The sequence below is a fragment of the Meleagris gallopavo genome, chromosome 3 (genome assembly GCF_905368555.1).
Source record: "Meleagris gallopavo chromosome 3, MGAL_WU_HG_1.1, whole genome shotgun sequence".
In the NCBI taxonomy this organism is placed as follows: domain Eukaryota; kingdom Metazoa; phylum Chordata; class Aves; order Galliformes; family Phasianidae; genus Meleagris; species Meleagris gallopavo.
Window position 1 is genome coordinate 16,100,361 of NC_139406.1, and position 8,842 is coordinate 16,109,202.

General features: G+C 38.9%; 1 protein-coding gene across 1 annotated transcript in view; it reads right to left on the reverse strand.

Moving 5' to 3' along the window:
• The window catches only part of CDH6 (cadherin 6), a 112,938-nt gene extending 105,541 nt beyond the window's left edge, over positions 1 to 7,397 (reverse strand). Inside the window, exons 1-2 of the mRNA XM_085220356.1 lie at positions 7,210 to 7,397; positions 6,936 to 7,083 (exon numbers count right to left, since the gene is read on the reverse strand). The gene's annotated coding sequence lies outside the window, so the exon portion shown is untranslated. The remainder of the gene's footprint in view (positions 1 to 6,935; positions 7,084 to 7,209) is intronic.
• Positions 7,398 to 8,842: the final 1,445 nt, after the last annotated feature.

The following is an 8,842-nucleotide window of genomic DNA, read 5'->3' on the forward strand; positions in this document are numbered from 1 at the left end:
CTGCATATTCTCTAAGTCTCTAAATCCAGTTTTGTAGATCCATGTGCAATAATCGAAGATTAGCCAGACAGTTGTAAGAAGCCAAGATAAGATGTTGTCACTTACTATTTCTCAATCTAAACATGCTTCTCACAGCACTGAACCTGACCCTGTCTATGTTTCTATTCCTAATCCACTGCAAATACAAAGAAAACATAAACTTCAGCCTCTTTCTGATCCTCTCCTGTTCATACCTGTGGTCTGCTGGACCACTGGCAAAGTGATGATGGTTTGCAGGATGTATCCCAGTGATGGCTCACAACTCTATGTTGCATATTTGTTTTCCTTCTCTCAATAGTTTCATTCTTAGTTGACATCCTTCTTGCAATCATGTTCACAAAACAGAAGAAAGAGACTATTCCAGCAACTCTAAATTCTTCATTCTAAGCTGAGTTTGTAATATTTTCTACCTCCTTCAAGAACTATTGAAGTAGATGATTACTTGATTTGTGGCTTGTGAGGAAGTAATCCTTCCTATGCCATTGATATTTTATGGTGAAAAGGTTTCAAATTGGAAGGCATAAAAGAACAAAGAAGCCACATTTTCATCAACTCTTGCTGTTTTCATGGAAGTATTATGAAATCTGCCTGATTCCTCATACTTGCTGTCTGAATGTTTCAGATGTTTCCCAAATAATACACTCAAAACTCCAAGTTCTTTTGGTTCCCAAAGTGTCATGGCCTCTTGAGCACCTTTTCTCATTTCAGTAGTGAAAGTCAGGAAATAACAGTAATTAGGAAATTATAACACTTTTGGTTTCTCCTTGAAAAGAGTTACTTCTTTGGTTTCTTCTCTTAATAACCTGGAATTTCTGTTAAGTTTTAATTTTAGATGAGATTTTTTTTTAAACCATGTTCTGGAAATTCAATTTTCTACCATGCTAGCTATTTCTTTGCTACTCTGTGCACCTCTGAACTGTTCAAACTAGCACCTTTTATTCTTGAAAAAATGGCAATTTCTTTGAAACTGAATAATCCTGGCCACCATGGACCTCCCTTAGTGTTTGCTCTGGCATCAGTCTATTACTTTTTTGTCTATGGATGGTAAAAACAAACTCTAGTTCAGTGAAACTCATACTGAAATAGATATTTTCAAAGCTGTCACGCACCTCTGAATTTCTTACCTCTCCTAATTCCTGTGGTAGTGAAATATCACAAGAACAGCTGTTGTTTTTTATGGAGTTGGTAATTACAGAATTGTGTTGTGAATAATCTAAAGAATGGAAGATATATTTTATATACATATAATTTAGGTATGTTCAGCTGCACCAGACCTTTGATCTTCAGGTCTCAGCCCTCACTCATTGCAAAAACTACAAGGGGACTCTGCTGTTAAGCATGACAGTAAGGAGTCATTCACCTCTGCATTACCAACCTGACTGATCATTCCTGACAGAAGCATAAAAACGTGAGCATAGACAAACAAGATGTGTAAATAGCAGCTAATGCCTTGGGAGTTTCATTGCCTCAACAGGTTATAACTTCTATAATCATCACTCCCACAAGCAGTTAGTATTTCTGCTTGCCATAGAAGAGATCTGAAAGGACAGAAGTATCTTCTATTCAAAACATGATGGCAATAAACACATCACAACCACTATGGTCATTGAAACCAAAATCTCTCATGATTAGGGTAAGTGAGCTAGTGGTGAATGAAAATCAAGAGTACATTTCTTCAGCTGAGCAGTTTTTACACAGTGGGATCAGTTCGTGACCAAGTTTCATTGTAGGTCATTTGGGCACAGTCTGGATGTTGATGTCTTCCCTGTAACTGATGAAAAATGTTATCAGTGGTCCTCTGATGTTGCTGCTGTAGGAGGTGTTAATCATAGGCACTAGTCAGAATTTGTTGTTACTTCTTTCCACGTGTGATGACACTGCAGTAAAATTAGAAGCCAGTGCTGTTTTGCCAGCTCTGTCAAAATTTTGGGTGCTTTGGGAGTATTTTACAAAATGCACATAAGTATTTTTAAATAAATGCTTCATTTTCTGGAAAAACAAAACAAAACAAAAAAAAACAAAAAAACAAACCCAACCTTCCCTTTAATCTGTTGTGGAACTCACAGATCTTTTCTGCAGAGCAGCATTTGCTATCAATGTGCTCTACTTGGCCTATGAATACTATTATTTTTGCGAAGCTCACATTCTTGGCAGTTCCTTGTCTGTTTATATCCATCAATTCACTCCTCTTGTAGGGGTCAAACCTTCTGTGTAAGTTACCATGATTTAACCAGTTTCTCCTTGCTGCCAGAGCTGCAGTAATGCTGTGTGCACTCTCAGATGGCAGAGAACACCAAGTAACGTGATTTTGTCATTCCTGTTCACTCTGGACTAAGCTAAAAAGAATTATCTTCCATTTGCTCCAAAGTGTGCCTGTATGAGCAGAGACTATGCTTCAGCTGATGTAGGCTAGTTGCTGTGCAGTAATAACTTGCATGTGAGTCTGACACGAACATACTTTATATTTTAATAACCTCTAGAGAATTCACAATCCTTGCAATCTGTTCTTGCACAGCACCTAGCACAATGGGATAAAAAGCACTAAAAATGTGATTCAAATAATTAATACATCAAAATCCTGGTGCATTCACTCACACACTTTCTGGCCTGAAGGATTTGTCACCTAAAAAGAGCTGAAAGGCAAATGCTGAAAAGGAAAATGAAGAGGTGAAGTGAGTTAAACTTCATGCAGCAGGTCAGTTTAGATCTGGGGGAGAAATCCAAACTTCATTCCTGTTCCACTCCAGCTCACATTAGTGTCTTATCCTCTTATTCACAGTGCCCTGCTGCATCTGGTTCCAACCAAAAGTTTCAGTGCAGGCATATCTTTCTCACTTTTCAGATAAATAATGCTGAGAACTGCAGGTCACTCCTTCTCCCTAGTACATCAATTCCTCTTTCTCAGGAGTATGACTTATTCCAAATCTTAATTTCTCCTGATAATACTGTTGATTCATATATGCATGTACGAGGTTAATTCATCCACACAAACAATACCAGATCAGTTTGGAGTAGTTTTCTAAAAAGCGGTGCTTTTCATTCCCCCATCTTCTCTACTTTTTGATTCATATAGCCTTGTGTGATTGCAGTGACCTTAGAGGTTACACCAAGGCTGAATTCTGCGCTACGCACCTTAGGCTAAAGTTTTACATCCACATTACGTTTTTTCTTTACAAAATAGTTTATGTCATTTTTCTCTCTTCTATCTGGGGTCTAATTACTCCTACCTCTGCCCCAATTCATGTTTCTCCAGACTTCTGTCACCAAAACTACCCATGGGATGTACTGTATTATCAGTCACTGAGACTGAAATCACTGGAAACCTAACTTTGGCTATGATCATTTTTTATTTAGATTATTTGAGTACTCTGAGTTCCACTAAGTACAGTGGAAAATCTGAGGAAATAATGAACAATTGCATGTATATACCTGCACATATGCATGCTCATATACACTTATATATATAGAAATGTGTATGTGTGGGTGAGAAGAGGTTGGGGAACCTCTTAAATGACTATATTACTGTAAAAAACATAACATCAAATAACACATTAAATGATACATTCACTTTTTTTGGAAAAACCGTATAGCAGCACAGTAATTAAAATGATGAAAAGACTCCAGGACATTTGTGAAAGATATTTCTCTAGAATAGCTAGCTATATATGGAATTTACAAAATAAACTAGAGTTCTGTAGTAGCATTTACTTGAGCTAATCAGCAGATATACTGCTCCCTTTCCTACTTGCCAAGTGATACTGCCATCCCAGAGAAAACAAACACCTTTTACACTGCAGTTTCCTGGGTCTTGTGCATGACACTTTATATAAGTGACGTAACTTGGTGTTCCCAATCTTTGGCTGAAGGCAAGGAGCTAACAGAACTCTTAACGATGAAATGTATGTGGGCTACCTTGTTATTCTCCACAAAACATTTTTCTTCTGCTTTCTTCTTTTTCAAAATTCTTCTTATCTCCTTCCTTACAAGAGCCTTCATCTGAAGTGTGGAAATTGCAGCTCCTTGTGCCTGGCTCCTACTAAGTGGACTAGACATTGGAGACCTCTTTGTGATCCCAGTTTTTGGAGTCCAGTGACCAGAATACTGTAATAAATTTCTTGTCTCTACCTCTTCTAAGTGTAAAAGTTGCTTCTGTAAGAGGGAGATGCTAATCTGAATCTCAATCTTAAGAAGACAGGAGTATTTTGAATTTAAGTGGATGTCTGCATTTCAGATGAAGGTGGGATTGCAACAGAAAGGCTAGGAATGCCTGTGCAGTATTTTTAAATAAATATGCTTTCCCTTGGAAGCAGCAGCCTTTCGAAAATTTCCAGCTTACTTGGCCCCTTGCTTGTTGCCTGCATCCCATCCTCCTTACCCTTTAGTGTTGCATGCACAGTTGCCCACTCATCCTGGGTCCTCTTTCCCCCAAGCCCTGTTCCTTTCAGGGAACTTGTAAGAACAGGAGCCAAACTCTTGGCAGGATATTTTATGATTCCTTTCATTCAGAGTTTCACAACTACACCTATGGGCAACATTTGGAGTACAGCCCCTAAGGACATTGGCAACTCACTGCAAGTTGCCATGAAGTCAAACAAAAATATTGAGACTGCATAATACAGCTGGCTTCCTAGCCTGGTATTAGTATAATTTTGGGTCTTTTCTCCTTAGAAGAAGAGAAACATTTGCTCTGCAGTAAAGGATTTGCAGTTGGAAGGGGAAGCGGCAACCTTTTATTCTGCCTTTAATGAGAATAGCCCCCACTAGAAAAGAGCATATTGTCAGGACCTTTTTTATTTGCTTTCTCAATTAGTAGCAAACTGTGATAGTAATTCATAGGGGAGTTAACGCTCTGCTTTCTGCATTTCACTGTCTTTTCAGCCTATAGCTATTTTAGGAATTCCAATACTGCATGATATACCTAGTTACTGTTAATAGCTACTGTACTGGAAGGAGAGAGCTAAACATCCTCAAGCCGATCTTCTTCCTAATCTCTTATTCAGTGGACTTTCTAGCAGTGTGGGAAACATTTTAGCAGGAATTAGAGCGATGCGAGTGGGTTTTTGTAAGAACAGGACACATATAGTTGGGTGAAAATAAGTAGACTAACAAGCACCCATGGTAAAGCAGAGTAAGGCAGCAGCTGCTCTTGGATTCCTGGCAAGGATGAGTTGTTCACACTCAGGGGATGATAAGTTTATCTGTGACTAAAATGTTGGTTTATTGACTGGGGTTGTAGCTCTGCAAGTTAATTAGAAACAGGCTGAACTTTGGGCACTTGAGTAGTCCCCCAAGGCTGGGATGACTGTTTGCATCTTTGAATTGGATGTTGAGATGCTTTGCAGTAAGCCCCTTGTGAACTGCGGAGGGTTAAAAAATCCTGTTTACATGTTCTCCTTGAATCGGGTGAAGAAATATTTCCTGAACCCACAGGCTTTTTTTCACACTTGAAATACTGTATAGCCCATTTGAATATTTTTGTAGTGCTTAACATTAGCATCTCTCACACAGTTTACATTACTTTGACTTATGGAGGTCCCACTGTGGAGGATTTGGAAAACTGAAGTTCTGTATTAGTAAGCCCGTGACAGAAAAAGAGGCAATTATCTTTTACTTTAAAAGCTCCAAAGTGTAATTCTTGCAATTAATTCCTACAAGGTTCAGAGAGTCTAGGCTGGATTTGGTTTGTAGTAGGTATTTATATTCTCTTGGAGCAGCTATACATTTATATATAAGAATACTGATTTCAATAACAGTCTTCTACTTAAACTTGCAGGTCGCTAAACTAGATAGAGCCTATGGGGCACCTGATGTACATTAGTGAACTGTTGCTAAAGGTCTAGCTGAGTATCTGATACTACGGTTTAAAATATGTTTCTTGGCATGTCTTTGACTCATAAGAATAATAAAAAAAAAAAAAAGGAAGAAAAAGCTTATAAAGCTCTTTCTTTCTAGAATTAATTCCCTTTTTCTGTTTTCTCCCAAATGACTAGTATGTATTAGCTGAACTACACGATAGGGAAAATATTCAACAACTATTCGGAGATATAAAAACGACCTACTATAGCACACGCTCGATAGAAACTTCATCCATAGGAACTTCTGGGATGGGGCATTAAGAGAGAGCTATAATTTATAATTGGCTACTGTTCATACGACAAAAAAAAAAAAATAAATCTGAGTTTAAAAGGAACTTCAAAATGTAAACCTGTCAGAGCCTCTGCATTGTGTTTGCTTTGGTTAGTACATTAACATCTCTAGCAAAGCTTATGCTATTTTGAGTGATGGAGGTCCTACTGTGTAGGACTGAGGAAAAAAAAAGTAAAGTTCTGTATTAGAGAGCATGTGACTGGAGAAAAAGGCAATTATCTCTTTCTTTAAGAGCTACAAAGTACAGTGGTGTTGGCTTCTGACAAGAGTAAACTAGATGTGCACAGCTTAAAGGCAAACTGAGGATGTGCAGATGAAAAGTTCAGCCCTCTCTTCCTTCCCCCCTCCTTTCCTTACTCACCCTTATGATCTCTTTGCTACAGTTTGAGAGAAAATCTGGGACACTTGTTTCTTTTATTTCTTCCAGATTGTTATTTTATCTTCATTTTTGGTAGAGCAGTAATGATATCCAGTGGCTGCTTAGATGAATCACTGATATATATTCCTTAGGGATATTCCAGAAAAATGCATCCCGGACAGGACTTATTTCCAAAATCACAGCATGAATCTGAAACTATACAGTCTGCCAACTGTAATCAGCTCCTGTCACTGGTCAGGTTTCCATTATTTCTTTCTTGATACTCTTCTTCAACCTTTCTATTTTCTCCACCTTTAGCAGCAATTAAAGACTGCAATGACTTTCTTATGTGTGTTAGGAGGAGAGAACACATGCAGGAGCCTTCTCTTACCTTTGCATTTTATCTCCAGAATGTTACTGCTTTTTTCTGCCTTTGCACTCACTAGTTTATGCTTCTTTGGTTCAGGATTTAGGAAATACTTCTTTTCTTGGGAGCTTCACAAGAGAAAAACTGATGATGCATTTCTCTTCTTTGAAACCTGTGAGAAATAGAGGAATAATCAATAGAAAAAGAGGTTCAGGAATATTACAGTGAGGAGACAGGTGAGCTCTCTTCAGAAATTCAAAACCTTGAAATGAAAAAATGACATGTACAAAAACTTTACATCAATTAAGGAGGTGAATGCTGCTGCCGTGTTCAGTAGTTGCTTCTCAAAGTGCAAAGGAATCTCTATCTGTGTCATGAACTGAGCTAAGAGCTAAAAGGGGCTGCCCTGATGTTTCTGAGACACCCAGCCGAATTTGGCCCCTGCTGGTAGCCACCAGCACTGTCTTGCAACTGGGAATGAACCCTAGCAGATGCCGTGCCAGGCACGTCACAAAATCTTCCTGCAGAATCTCTGAGCTGCGGCATTCCCTTTTATGGGAAAGTTGCTCTCTTGGCACAGCTTTTAGGGTGGCAGAGAACACCAGCTCTCCCTCCCCAAGAAGCTTTTTCCTGTTGACATCTACCAGTTGTAACAGCTGCCTATTAGAAGCAGCCAGTTGCCACTTTCACTCTGTGGGCAAATTGCTAAAGAAAAGCAGTATTAGAGCCGGCCAAAAATCCTTTCCCCAACTTGCGTGACAATTTACCCATTACTGTAGAGATACCAAGAGCTCCTACAGATGAGCATATGTGATACAGAGCGCGTGCTGCCAGCTTTCCCCGTGCATCCTGCAGGCAGAGCAGGGCACTGTACTGACCCCACCACCGTGTCTCCAGCTCTCTGGCAACTCCTCCCTGTCGGAGTTGATAAATATGGTGCATATTTGCAGCATCGCTCCCAGAGGTATAAGCATCTTCAGAACAGTGCTCTGTCACACTGGCATTTCTTACTGCACAGTCTCCGTCTTAAAATAGGCTGAGCAGGATAAGAGATGTTTATTTACATTAAAACAAAAACTCTAGATGGAGCAAATTAATCTTGTAGTATTTAATTTGTGATTCATGCTCGTCTATGACTCTTCCCACTTTTTTGCAATTAAAACAGCCTGTGACTGCACATAAACATTTACCCTAGTTAGATTTGGGTGCCAAACTTCTCTTGCTTTTAGTGCTATTTGGGCGTTAAACTGTTCTTTCATCCTTTTTAAAAGGAACCCCAGGATTCCAGATTTTTTTCTTTGTGCCTGATTTTTGTGTTATGGGAATCCAGTAAATATTGTACAATTCTCCCACTAGTACTGCAATTACAACTCTGTGTGATCTTGGCACTCCAAAGCAAGAAAGCCACACTCACAAACATAGAATTTTTAGCAGATCCTAGCTAACTAGCATATTTGCAGGGTACCTTGTCATGATCAAAAGCTGGTGTTATCATCTCTGTTGGAAAGCCCCAGTGAGGTCACATCGCATTTCCCCTGCTGAGAATTTTCTCTCTCATATCTTCTGCTTGGGGCTACAAAGACTGGAAGCTGGGTGTTCAGTGTCCCAAAGAATTAGCCATAACAACAGGCTAAAAAGTAGTTATTTCTGCTTATTCTAATAAATTTTTACCAGTTTTGTTCGTCATCCTTTCAGCAAAGGAATTGTTTCTCCTATTTTTCTTATTAGATCTCAAATTAGTATCTTCCAGCAGTGACACAGAAACTAGCTGGAATAATAAAGGCACTCATTTTCTGATGTACATAGATTGTTTCAAAAGTAATGCCTTCTATTTATTCCCATGGAAACTACATCAGATAAAAAGAGCACAATAACACTGTTAGATAGAGCAAGTTCTCAGCTACAAAAGAGTATTTTTTCAACACAGCCAC